The sequence below is a fragment of the Candoia aspera genome, chromosome 8 (genome assembly GCF_035149785.1).
Source record: "Candoia aspera isolate rCanAsp1 chromosome 8, rCanAsp1.hap2, whole genome shotgun sequence".
NCBI lineage: Eukaryota > Metazoa > Chordata > Lepidosauria > Squamata > Boidae > Candoia > Candoia aspera.
Window position 1 is genome coordinate 40,402,823 of NC_086160.1, and position 13,182 is coordinate 40,416,004.

At 35.7% G+C, this 13,182-nt stretch overlaps 1 protein-coding gene across 3 annotated transcripts in view; it reads right to left on the reverse strand.

The window, feature by feature from the left end:
- The window catches only part of GAB1 (GRB2 associated binding protein 1), an 87,370-nt gene that overhangs the window by 66,358 nt on the left and 7,830 nt on the right, over nt 1-13,182 (reverse strand). The window contains exon 1 of one of the 3 annotated variants that reach the window (XM_063309679.1): nt 10,698-10,717. The exons of the other annotated variants lie outside the window; for them this stretch is intronic. The gene's annotated coding sequence lies outside the window, so the exon portion shown is untranslated. Of the gene's footprint in view, nt 1-10,697; nt 10,718-13,182 lie in introns of those variants that run through there. 3 annotated transcript variants of the gene reach the window in all.

Below are 13,182 nucleotides of genomic sequence, written 5' to 3' on the forward strand. Positions count from 1 at the left end.
GAAATTTCCAAACACCAAGGGGCCCCATGGCATCTGCCACTGGTGTGAGAGCACATCATGGCTTTAAAGGAATCGTTGAAAAAGGTAGACTTGTTTTGCCTCAGTCTGGTAGATTTCCTTGATTAGATTCAAGAAAGATAGTCAGAACATTCCACCCTCCCCAAATTTATGCTAACAAAGACCAAGAATCTACAGTCACCTTTTCATTTTAAAGGTCTTACAAATCTGTTTTCACAAACAACAAAGCTCCACATGATAGTTATGTGGAGCATGGGGGTCCTCTGGAAGCATGATATGTCCATATAATCAAAAGCACCAAAAATTTCTCATCTCCAATATATAATTATGACAGAAAGTTTCTTTGTCACTTAAGATATTTAAGAAAGATACTGTAGCTTAAAAAAAAACCCCAAGGGGTTCATTTTGACAGAAATAATAGTTCTAGGCACCATGCATTTTATTAACCAAATGAGGTCCACTACATATCTCCACTGATAAACTTAAGATCTACAAAACAAGGATGAAAAATGTACTGAAGTTTTAAGACTGAATTTGTCTGAAGGGAACAGTTTTGAAAATGAAATATGACACGAGAACACAAGGAGTGCCTTGCTGAATCTGACAAAATGCAACATTATTTGAAAAAATCCCATGGACAGTGAGCATAACAGATCAGGAATATAGAGGTCAGCTTCCCAATTCCTCCCTCAGTGCAATATTGTTATAACTTCATTGTCCTTGACAGTTAGCAGACCAGTTTTTATTTAAATGCCTCCAGCAAAGGACAGCTCACCACATAAGAGAACATAAGAATCCTATCATCTTGCATTCTTGAATAAAAAAAGAGGAGAGAGGCTCATTTATGAACTACTGTACATTTTGTTCATCCCTCCTCAGAATTTCTCTTTTCTGGGGGTAACTGTTTAGGCTTGCCCCTTATTACCAAGCATAATCTATGTGGCACAAGATTACACTATCATATTGTTTTGCATAAGATCTTAAAAATTTTTAAGAGGGCAAACTTTAAAACATTTTATTTATAAATTGTTCCGAACTATTTATACCTTGCTTTGAGCCTTGCTTCAATATAGCTATTAGGTAGATTTCAAACTAATTATCTTCTATACCAGTGTTTCTCAACCTTGGCAACTTTAAGATGTGTGGACTTGCACTTCAGCATGGCTGGCTGGGGAATTCTGGGGGCTGGAGTCCATACATCGTAAAGATGCTGCCTCTGAGAAACACCGTTCTATACTGTACTGTCTTTCCCACTGGCTATATTTCATTTTGAAGGCAAAAATGTGATTTTAGCTCTCAACAATATTTGTAATCATATAATCTTAAACCTTATTTGTTTCTAGTTTTCATTAAAAAGTGCAAGTAATATTTCTTCTATATGTTTAGTGCCAGGTATAATTACTTTAAGACTTTAAGGCAACAATTTCCAAAATTGTAGTTTCTATATAAGCATACACGTACACAGAGTAAATACGTGAACTTTAATAGTTGTGTTGCATCTGGCTTTTATTATTCACTGAAGGAAAAAACGTTTTTCAGGCTTGGAAATAAACTAAGAAACCTCTTCATTGTTATTCCATATTTTCCAGAGCTGAACACAACTGTCCTCTGGCTAAAAGTGAAATGAACATTCACAAAGGCTCTACAATTTGCCAAAATGCAACTGTTCCATTAATATTACAAATGTGAACATTCAAATTTGACATTCTGCTTAGAATTAGAGCTGGGAATGTTATGTCAAAATAAGCATGAAAAAGATCTTAAAGTATCAAAGACTTTTAAAAAAAAAAAAAATCAGCCGTCAAATATTAAAAATAAATGCTAGAGTTAGGGTGAAACCAAAAAGCTCTAGCAGCACAGAAATTGACAATCTGTGCTGGCTGCATTTTTAACCTAAACTACAGTCCAGAACTTAGCAAGCCTTGATCTCACATTCCATTCCCTTCTGCCAGTAGAGCTGCAAAGAAGAAACTGGATGCTTGCTTTTCCAATTTAAACTGAGCATGATTTAGCATGCAATCCTTAAACTATTAGTACAGTCACTGTAACTAGCTGAAACTTCATAAACTGTATTCTGAATCTGGCTCTTTTCATTTTTAATACTTCAGATTAACTACAGTTGGAGTTTATATGGTAACCCAAATTGTGTGATTAATCTAAAGCAGAAATGCATTGGACTACAAGTACACATGGAGGGCAAGTGAAATTTTTACATCTATGATTTGTTTTCTTGTGATGCTAAATTGCAGTTTACAGCTACGTCAGCACTGAATGTGAAAACTCACACTGGAAAGGCAGGACCATGGATATATTCTGGGACAATTTGAAGATGTGCAATAGCAACTCATGCTCTGCATAAAAATGGCATCATTTCTTCAATGTAAGTGCTTTATGCATTGAAAATATGTAACATTTGAAACAACCCATAGTGTGCAGTAGAACAAGCCTTAACTTGTAGCTCTTGGACTTAACTATCATAAACTTCAGTTCAGCTATTAACATATTTAAGTAACGCTCTCTTCCCATTTTAAAAGCAACCCTTCTCAAGGAAAAAAATAAATGGCAATGATTATGCTGTCCCTTACAAAATAGATTTTGTCATACATATAATTAAGACTTTCATAATCTGCTGCACAAAGGTACAAGCTGAGTATTTCCCAATTCTGGAGCACTCAACTATAAAATAAATTGGCTTTAAATTGTAAGGCAGATAAGCTTCCTCTTTCTAAAGCAGCTTCTAAAATATAGTTTGTTAACAGAAAGTCAAAAGACCCCTCTTGTCCAAAATACCAAGGACTCTGCATAGCAGAATCCTCAATAGATTTTTTCAAAACAGTTTTACAACTATTAACTGGCAAAGACTAAGTTACATTCATTTCCTGCTAATGGAATATGCCATAATAAATGCTTTGTATGTTACCACTGTTTTTCTTCCTCTTGTGTCTTCTATTACTGCAAGTCAGATAAATGTTTAATAGGTGTTGCATTTATTACATATTCAGAGATAGGGAAGTTGTGTCTGCAGAATCACACAGTTATTAAGAGACTCTAAAGTTCTAGTTTTAAAGCAGTATGTTAGATCAGTATGTCACTGATCTCTAATGCTGTAGTCGAAAGCCATTCTAGTGAGCACTAAGGTTCTGCCAATCAACTTCTTTATTCCCATTGTGTACTGTCCCGTCACCTTCCAGAACTATGTTCCTATTTCCATATAACTCACAAATCTAAGCAAAATAATATAGTGACTGTTTTTTTGCCTCCTATATTCATTCAGAAATGTGATAAAAGCAAAAGGCAAAAGGCAAAATATTTAAAAGTTTTTAAATCATGGCTAATACTGATATAATAGCTTATTTTTTCTATCATTAATGTTCCATGTTATTTAAACAGAGTTCTAAGAACCTTTAATCAACAGTGTACAAATACCACTGGATCAAAGTAACATATTACAGTATGTATGTTTTACAACAGTATAATAATAAAAACAAACAAAAAAAGAAACATGATAAAAGCTGCAATATTTATTTTGCAGGTCATCAGTTAGTTGATGACCTGCAAAATAAATAGGTCATCAGTTAGTTGATCAAACCATTTTACATGAGTAAAAAGTGACAAAATTATCTAAACATTTCTAGAAGAGAGATGTACTGTATATATGTATGTAAGATCTAAATAGATGATGCAATCTTAGAATGAACACTTGTATTTCCATCATACACTGACATCATTTTAAAACAATATAGTTTTAAACTGATATTGGAAGACTTCTGCTCAGTCTCCTGTAGGATCCTGCAATTTTTTTTCCTCCTGTATGAAGTCAATCATTCACAGGACTGGAGCTGACTGTTATCAATATACTGATACTAAGCTACATTTTTCCTTTTCTGTGAGTTCAGTGTTAGATGTCTCTGGGGCCTCTAAATATCTCCAGGCTATACGGTATGTGGAAGAAGCACAATTTCTTTATGGTATGAATTGTACCTTAGCATAACATTCTAATTATATGAAAGAATGCAATCCTATTTTCTGAGCCCCATATCGTCTACACCTAGAAGCATCTCCACTGCTGTACTTAACTAGAGGCCAGGTTGACTAGCATCAAAGCAAAAGGTTGGCAATTAAGTATATCTCTTTGGCTTAGAATCCATCTTTCTCACATAGAGCTTATGCCCTTTCTAGTACATAACAGTTTTAAATCTAGATGGTATATAGCTATAACTAGTAAATCGTTTCGCATTGGCATGTCCCCTGATTTCCTTTAAATATTGGTTACAACACTTAGTAAGCCACAGGGCTTACTAAACAATGATAAGAATATATTGCACTTCAGCATAATTTAGCATATTATATCCTCTTCTCAACAAACTGAGGGACCCAAACCTTTTGCTATTTATTTAAATTATATCATACCTATTACTAATGGTCTTTGTGCAGAGCACATTTTAATGCTTTCCCCTTTGCAATTATGGAGGGCAGATAAAATGGAATCCATATACTGGTCAGACAGTGCCCTTGTGCCTCTGGTGAACCTGAAACCCTAAAACATAATTTTCTATCGTGTAAATTTTATGTAGAACTACATTAATTAATTCGCCCCTGGAATGGAAGTATTTCCCATGTTAACTAGAAGTCTTCTAAACTGTTATGTCCTGAATTTACCCTTTTCTTAAGTCATATCAGTATTTATTAATAGAACCACACAGGTATTAAACTGTTAAAGTGTTTATTTTATTATTTATTAAACAAATCTATAAGGCCTCCCAACTCACACATGGTGACTCCAGGCGGCTTACAGAATTAAAAACCATAAAAACACAAGTGTTGTTATATTTTTGGATGGTACTTGGGTTGTTTTAACTTATTTTGTACTGGTCTTGGACCATAATAGAACTGATTCATGTGGGATAATAAATTGAAAACACAGTGTAAACAAAATACAATAAATATTTATTGGCTTTAAATTGGAGGCTGGACTTTAGGATTGAGGAGAAATGCCTGTTCTGGATGGGACAGGATCAGTTTTGCATTTTGGGAGCCTTCGTTAATGCTGAATACATTAATACCAGTAGCAAGGAAAAGCTTTTTTATCTTAAACTGATAATCCCTTTTCAACCCTACCCGGAAGAAAGAGAACTGGCTTTGGTGCCTGATGCCATTTCCTCATTAAATAAACAAACGTGTACAATGTTTTTGACTCATTTGTTTAATTGGGTTCTATGTATCTAGTTTTAGGACCTGTATGGAGGACAGATCATGTTTTAGGTCACATTTATGCAGAAATATTGAAAATTCAAAAGGGCTCACAAACTTTTAAGCACCACTGTATTTTGAGGAGCAGCTCTTGAAGCCAGTGCAAAAATTGCAGCTCGGGCAGAATGCAGTGCTGTGTGTGTGATTAGTGATGCATCCTGAAGGATGTGCAAAACCTCATGCTAAAACAATTTTACTGCCTTCCAAGCCCAATTCAAGGTGCTCACATGATACAAAAAACCTTATATAATTTAGAACTAAGCTACAGTTCTTACAGGACTGCCTGTATAGTCTGTCCCACGTTACCAACTAATGGCTTTAATAAGCAAGCTAATACACAAAGCCTGAAAATATGAAATAAGATAGTAAGACATGCTGCTATAGATCACACCAGAATTTTCAAGAGGACTTATTAAAAAGACACGATTTAAGAATTGTTTCATATATACAAGATGTTTTCACTGATTGCTAAGTGTAACTAGTTCTCAGAGGAAACTGTAACAGCACAATGCTAAAGTTTTTTCACATATATCCAGGAAAGTGAAACTCTGCAACTGTAAGGAAGTTACCATGTTTTAAAGCTTTAAATACGTAGAAGTTTACTAGAACACTGTATCGGATCGTTTTGGCAGGACTCGGGGAAGGCTGAGAAGTTCAACAGTCTATATGTCTGCTTAACAACTTTAAAGTGGTGTTATTCTCACTTCTTTAAATGCCCCACTGACACCCTAAATGACAGCCTGTGCAGCCTACCATCTTTAATCCAAATGGAATCCTACGGTTTCCTTGCAGAACAGGTGCAAGGTGCAGTTTTCCAGATACACCTGGCTACATATGCATGAAATACCTTCAGAGGTGGTCAGCCCTTCCCCTTCACTCTCTCCATAACAAGCCTTGAAGTAATTGTCCACTTGGGACTAGGCTTTCAACAAGTTCCCCTCAAGTATATTGTCATCAAGATGCAATTATAGTTACTGAAGCCAAAAGTATTAGTCATATTTTTATTCAGCCTTTTTATTCAATGCACATGATCTCCCTTACATTTGAAAAGACTGCTAACATCAAAAATGTGCCGCATCCTGAAAAAAGTAAAAGAAATTAGCACATAAAATCTGTTGCCATTTTCTTTTTTAATGAGCACCATCTTTATCTCAAAAAGCCTTAGCAGTATAGGGTGAAAATAGGGTTTCTGTAAGTAAAGTAAATCTAAACTATGTCAGGCATGAGTCCATCAGAAAATGCATTTTGGTCCTATTGTCCAGACATAATACAGCTTTTTAAATTGTGATTTTCACTGTTTTCTACCTGTTTTTAGCTGCTTTGACTACTTTGGGGAGAAATACAGAGTATGCATTCAATATTTTTAATTAGATCAGTTACAATGTTTTAATGCTCTATATGCTTCCCAAGCATTTTCAAAGTTGTAACTTGGATATAGTTAGCCTGACTGGCATTCTCCTACTTTCAGTACTGCTCTGAATCTAGAAGAATCAGCAAATAAACCTCTTAACCATTATTTCACTGCCAGAGAAAAGTTAGAGAAGTTCATTCTCTCCCCTTTTTTTAAGAAACTTTATTAAATTTCAGAATATAGCAATAGAAAAATAGAAAGAACTTGAAGAACAAAAAAAGAACTTAAAAGTGAAGAGACAGAGAGGCAGAAAAAATAGTGATTTCCAACTATCTTCAGTACAGATAAAAGCATAAATTATGTCAACCTCTTACTCTATTTTATCTATAAAACACATTATTTCTATATTCTTATACAATCTTAATCATCAAATCCCAAGGTTAAAACGTCTTTTTCAGTTTCAAGCAAAAAGTCCAAAAGTGGTTTCCAAGCAGAAACACAGTTAGACAAATTGTTTTCTTTAATCAATGCAGTCAGTTTCGCCTTCTCTGCCAGCTCCATTAATTTCACCATCCATTCTTCCACTGTAGGGATTTGTAAGTCCTTCCACCTTTGTGCATATACAAGTCTTGCTGCTGTTATCATGCATAGAAATAGAGTCCCAAATTTTCTTTCAAACTGTTTATCCATCAAACCTAAAAGAAAAACTTCTGGTTTCAACCGTATGTTGACCTTAAGAATCTTTTGAATTAAAGTACATATCTGACCCCAGTAAGTCTTAGCTTTTTTACAAATCCAGCAGAGATAATAAAAAGTATCTTCACCTTGAGAACATTTCCAACATACAGAGAGGCACATTCTCAAGAGCTGCCTCTAACTATGGGATTCTTTTACCAGTCTGAACCTGAGAATTTTTTCTACAGCAATTTTCTTGCTCAATAAGACATACTTTGGTTGCGTATATGATCAGCAATATAACCAAATAAGCATTATTCTATTTTCTGTGACCATATTAAACAATATTATCCAAATGAAACTTCTATTATTAAAGTATACAACAGAAAATATTTCTGTTCATAAAATATTTTTATATCTGTTCATAAAAAAACCGCTATAAAATAATCAACCTATAAACACACAGAGAGAGATGCATACACTTTGATTATGTGTTATCAAGTCCGTGTCAACCTTTAGTGACCACACAGATTTTTTCCAGGATAAAGTGTCACCAACATGGTCCTCCAGGTCTTCCAACAATGCAGCCATCACCACTGTAATTGAGTCCCTCCGCCTTGCTGCTGGTCATCCTTTTTTTCTCTTTTCTTCTACCTTTCCCAGCATTATAGACTTCTGCAGAGAAGTAGATCCTTGCATAACAGGTTCAAAATACAATAATTTGAGCTCGTCATTTGTGCCTTGATTGAGAACTCTGGATTGATTTCTTCTATGTTCTACTTGTTTGTTCTCTTGGTTATCCATGATATTCTCAGGACTCTTCTCCAATACCAAAGTTCAAAAGGATTAATACTCTTTTTATTCTGCTTTTCAAAGTCCAACTTCCATTTCCATAGAGTGCTACCATTGCCTGCACAATTCAGATCTTTAAAGGTATAGTCACATAACAGCATCTGAGTATTTTTTTTCAAAGTCTTTACTGCTACCCTACCAAGCACTAGAATTGGTGTATTCCTTGACTTCTGTTCATTTACTATTGACAGTCAAAAGCAGAAACTATGCAGCCCTTCAATATCTTCATTGTCGGTTCTAAGGCTGATCATTGTATGTACTATGCTCCTTGACTTTCATTACTAGAGCTTACAGATCATTTGCATTTTCAGCTATCAAACTAGTGTCATCAGCATAATGCAGGTTACTGATGCTTCTTCCTCCAGTTTTAAAATCAGAGCCACTTCTTCCCTTTATACTCAGCATACAAGTGAAAATATACAGCCAGTCTGTTTCACCTTGTTCTGTCTCCACTGTGGTTTTCTGTGTATAGGTTTCTCATAAGGACAATGAGATGTTCTGGGATTCTGATTTTTTTAAGCACATTCCAGAGCTTGATGTTGTTGACACAATAAAAGGCCTTTCTATAATCAAGGAAGCATAAATTGACTTATTTTTGGTACTCTTTGGAATTCTCAATTATCCAGTGTGCATAATTCCTCATATTCCTCAGCCTTTTCTAAAGCTGGAACATCTGACATATACCTGTCAATGTCAAGATCTATTGTTTTGAATGATACTAAACATTATTTTGCTAGTGAGTGAAATTAAGGATACTATATGATAGTTTGCACACTCTGTTAAGACTGTTTCTCTTTGGTATTGGTATGTACTTCCAATCTGTCGGTCACTGTGTCATTCTCCAGTTTATCTGGTATAATTTAGTTAAAATCTTTAAAAATTCTTCTTCAGTTGCTTGCCATTATTTCTGTGGATATTCCATCAATTCTTCCAGACTTCTAACTTGGTTATGACCAGAATGCTGATCTAACTTTACCTTTTAGTATTAAAGGTCCTTGTATGTATAGAATATATCCTAAGGGATCTTGGATGTTGGCACCTCTACCTTTACAAAAGTTCAGTCTACTTCTTCCATCTTTAATCATCTTTGAATGTTACTATTGGCATCCTGCAGCATACCAATTTGATATAGGAACCTCCAAAATATTTCCTTGTTTTTCCATGTCTGTTTCCATCTTCAATGTCTTTACAGAAGTCACTGTAATACTACTTCTTGCTTCTTCTAACAGCTCACTGAAATTCTTTGTTAAGTTCCTTCCTGACATACTGTTTTTCTTGGCTTGGGCTTCTCATTTCTTCTTGGCAATTTCTACCATTTTCTGACACACAGTTTGCTTTCTTCTGTTTCCTGGTCTTTGGCAATCTCTTTTCACATTCATCATTAACTTATTTGATTTTATTTTTCATTCCACAGTCCCTCTGTTTCCTAGCAATGAGATTCAGGACTTCAAGCAATTCCTAATGTTCTCCTTGAAAATTGTGATTTTATGCTCAAGATCGTATTATGAAAACTGGTTGGCTTTCTTCTGTTTTAGTTTGACTTGGAACTTGACATGAACAGTTTGTGATCTATTTCACAGTCAGCCCCTTTGCTCTCATAACTGAACTCCACCAACTCCTTTTACCATAATAGAGAAGGGAAGAAGAACCATGGGCTTGGCTTTATTTAATTATGGAGGTTAGGGGTCATGGTATCAGATCATCAGATGCTGCCTCAACCAAAAGTAAATCTTTTCCCAAGCATGAATCTCAGCCGTATCATCACCAGATTTTATTAAGATGAAAGTAATAAGAATTTATAACAAAAATATGTCTACAAACATGAAGGCAGTTTCATGATTTTCTGATTCTTTTTTTCACATCTAAGTATGTTTATTTTCTCAGACACCAGGTGGTCTGCAGTAGTGAGCTATTTCGGTAATGGTCATTTGGGTTTTTAATCAGGCTGAGAACCAACCGTTATGTATGGAAAAATACAGATCAGACCAATTCCACAAGCCCTCTGCATCAGTTGAGCAATGATCTAGCACAAGGCCTGCAAAAATCCAAAGGACAACAAGATAACAGCAAGGAACTAAAATTGTCTGTATCTTGTGGTTAAATAGAGTTTTGCAGCTAAGATCTGGTAGACCTACTCAACACATGACCTTAGCCAGAATCAATTCCACAAGCTTGGGTTTCTTAAGAACTCAGACCTAATATCACCATCTTATATGAACAGCACCGATGTTGTGCTTCTTTAGTGTATAATATTCAATCATTGGTAAGACACAAAATACTTTCTTGTGAAGCCTGTTATCTAGAAAAAAACTAGACAAAAGATCTAGATCCTATTATTCCAAAGGTGAGTAACAGATGGGAATGGCTTTCACTATCCTGTTGAAGATTCATACACGGAAGCTAAGAGCTGCATTTCAGTTTTTAAAACTGTTCCTGCATTTGATAACACATTTTCTTTGAGAACTTCCACCCCGGGGGTGCTTTCTATACATGTGTTCAACATCGCAACATTGAGCAATGGCCTGCATACAAATAATAACAATCAACTGACTAAACTCAGATTTCATCTTCATCATGCTCCATCAGATTCAGGGGAACCAAATGGGGTGTGTATGTGCATCTGTGTGTGTAAGAGAGAGAGAAGGGCAGGCCCACATTATCACAAAAGGAACAACCCACATGAAAGCCTACATCATCTGTTAAGTAAGGGAGGCATCACACACTTGATCTTAGAATAAAGAGCCCACAGACGAAATGTCTTCTGCAACATCCATTGTCCCAACATGATTAAACAGTCTTGGTAAGCGCTGAAAAACTAATACACAACAATGCTGCTATTTCCATGTTAAGGAATGTGCCATCTCAGCAAACAAGACAGTTTCATACAACTTGAAATGTCAGATCAACTGTAGCCTATTAAAATATTTACGCAGGAAAAACAGTAGGGTGCTATAAAAAGAATAACAGTTTGTTTTTTTCTCCTTGTAATTTGTAAATTAAACATTTCTATCCCAAGGGCAAAGCTTCTTTCCAATGAACTGCAAACAGCCAAAAAAGGGAGACCTCTCAAACGTTACAAGAATAGAGCAATAATCCCACTGTAAAACTGACCTCAGAAATTATTCTTGTTTAAATAAGGAGAAAGAAATCAGATGACAGGAGTCTAAAAATAATCATCAAAATCAGACCTAAAAATGCAGATTGCAATCATTTCCATACATGTTGAATAACAAAAATGATCTTCAAAATAATGATGGCAATGAGAAGTTCTCCCCGCCCAATTTGCCAGACCCGGATCACGCAATCATTTTTTCCATAAAAAGTTAAAAGACTGCCTATTCCTGAATGAATCTGCAAAGGCATTCAGAGTCACCAGCGGTTCTTTTCCTGGTTTACCCTTCTGTCTGAGGTAAGGCAGGCAGAAACTAGAAAGAGGCCTTTTCAGCTGAAATGGTGCTGCATTTATTTACGGAATGTCTGAGTGTAAGATTGTGCCTAGTGTCTTCTTCACTAAGCTTCTGATACCAAGTTCACATATTATGGTTATATAAGGTTTTTCATTCATATTTTTGTGATTCAAGAAGAATTTTCATCTGCATTTTTTAAGGTAAAATATGCAGGTAGTACCTAGCTCTACCAATCAAAAGACCTTCTGCAGCTATTCCACTTTTGGGGGGAGAATGGAAGAGGTAGACTTGTGGAAAAACAAGTGACAGTTACAAGGCAAAGACATTACTGTTATCTGCACCAAGCTCGATAAAATCCTATTAATTAAGCAAAGCAATTTCACAGTAACTGCCTTATCTGAAAAAACCTATGTTCATTTACCAATATTGCCTTTATTCTTTGTATATGCTATTAGGGACAAATAAATCTTGAAGGGGTCCTTTGCTGAAAGCCAAGCAATGCTCTGGAGCTCCTTTGCAAAGCAACAGGGCCGCTTTGCTCCTAAAATGAAGTGACCATATTGCATTATTTTGCTCTTCCACCCAGCCCTACAACACTTGCATAAGTTGGGAAAGGCTTCTGTGCATGTACAGTATCAACATAAAACTTCTAGTTTTTGTACATGCTACCGGCCAGTGGCAAAGACTGGCTAACACTTTGAGGCTATGTTAAGTACTTTACTGAGCATACCACATTGTCTTTGTTTTATCAAAAAGAATTGCATCACCTGCACAACTCAAACCTCTTCTTCAAGGCGAACCTTTGCACAGGCCTAACACAGTTACTTGATTTTATTTTACTTTATTGTGAGAAGTACATTTCCTAGTGGGATGCACTTCATTCTCATCAGGTCTTAATTACACCAAGAAACATACTATTATAGCATACATTGTCCCTGGGCAGTTAGAAGGAAATAAAAATTGCAAATGAGTTTCCAGACAGATTTCAATGATGTACTTCATCCAGAAACAAAGTGGCAAATAAACAAACAGCCATATTAAAAGTTACCTATAATGGGAGAAAAGCACAGCTTACATATTATTTAAAGCAAAACTAATGGCTTGGAGCACTAAAAACCGAAGAGTCTACGCTATGATGCTGCAGCCACTGTAATATCCCTAACATATTTTTTAAGGGAAGGTAAAGAGAGGCACCTTGGAGTGCACCAGATGCAGGTTCCCCTGTCTTCTAGGTGACTTGCAGGCTTTCAGTTCTGCTGCAGCCAAATTAGCTTGAGCTAAAAGTAGAGTATTTCCAGATAAGACTTATTATGAAATTTATGCAATTAGGGGTAGAAGGAACAATGTTTCAGATACCTTCGCTTTCTGCTTTCATGTTTTCCCACTGCTCCCTTTGGTTAGTAACTTAAAAAGTCTGGGGGAGGGGAGGGGAGGGGAGAAGGGCCCGAATAACTGCCTATGATACTGGTAAAAATTATCTTTATAATAAGTTGCTAGAATAAATCTCTCCCAGTCATTTTGAAAGTATTCAAGGAAGGCACTGAGTACATGCATAAGAAATTATGTCTGTGTAAGGAATAGGATAACTTTTCTTATGAAAATTCTGTGAATTTAAGAAATCACCAAGGT